Below are 1,129 nucleotides of genomic sequence, written 5' to 3'. Positions count from 1 at the left end.
CCCCCCCCCCCCACGCACACACACACATCCCGCCAGTCTCCCACCGCTGGATCTACCTAATATTAAGAAGCCAACACCAACGCGCCAACATTGATGCTGCCGGCTGCCACAAAGGTATCAGCGGCCCGTGCACTGCCTGGACGGTGTGACCCAGACGGGAGTGGCACACCTCGTTACTTTTAGTCTGCGACGAAGTGGCCACAGGGCCAAGACATCCTGGAGCACGCGACGGAAGCATTACGGAACTTGTATCGTCCCTAGAATCCCCTCATAGGTGTATCTAGAAGCGCTTTCAGCAACCCCATCCAAACTGAAGGGCCATTCTTTGGGGGTTGTGAATTCGGTTGCCACACAGATCAGCGGTATAACCCGACACCTTTCATACCGTATTTTACTGAGTGCGAAACGGTTGCGATGAGGCAGGCTAACGAAAATCGTGATATCGGCACGAGAGCCTTGGACCAGCCTGTGCCGGCGAATCCTGCCATCAGCTCACGGAGAAGGGGGCGAATAATACACCCTCATGTTTTACACCGTTTGGGTTTAGGCTGTTTCCCCGGTTGCTACGGCACCCCAAATTCTCTCTGCTTTTCCGCTCTTTCCTGAGAGGGACTGTCCCTGATTACCTCCGTGCTCCAGAACGCAGCACAGTGGAGGTTGCCACCTTCAACTTCTGTATGCATTGCCACGTGATGCCTCGCAGACTGCTTGCACACTCCCCTAAGTCAATCTTCCAGCGGCAATGCCATAAAAAGGGCTGCCCTGAGCGCCTACAGCTGCTCCCCCATTCCCGCGGCACGTTCCATATCTACCTCGGCATTTGGGTGGCCCGTCGGCGCTGCGTTGGCATACGCCCTCGCGCCACTGAACAAGAGCCACTTGGCGAGTATTGTCGTAGAAGGAAGAGTGCCCGGAGGCGTGCAACAGGGAACTGGCTTCGCACATATTAACCAAGCGGTCAACCACTTTGAAAACGCGTGGATAGCATCTATTCCTCCAGTTTTCTTGCGCAATTTCTTTCACTGTATCCCCTCTCGCCCCGCTCTTACTCACTTATTTGAAACTACGTGGCCGCTGCCCGAACGGATTTAACGTGCGATTTAGACTTCCGCCAACCCATACATATGGA

This window comes from Trypanosoma equiperdum (assembly GCF_001457755.1).
Source record: "Trypanosoma equiperdum strain OVI genome assembly, contig: ctg_979, whole genome shotgun sequence".
In the NCBI taxonomy this organism is placed as follows: Eukaryota; Euglenozoa; class Kinetoplastea; order Trypanosomatida; family Trypanosomatidae; genus Trypanosoma; species Trypanosoma equiperdum.
This window is presented reverse-complemented; position numbering follows the sequence as displayed.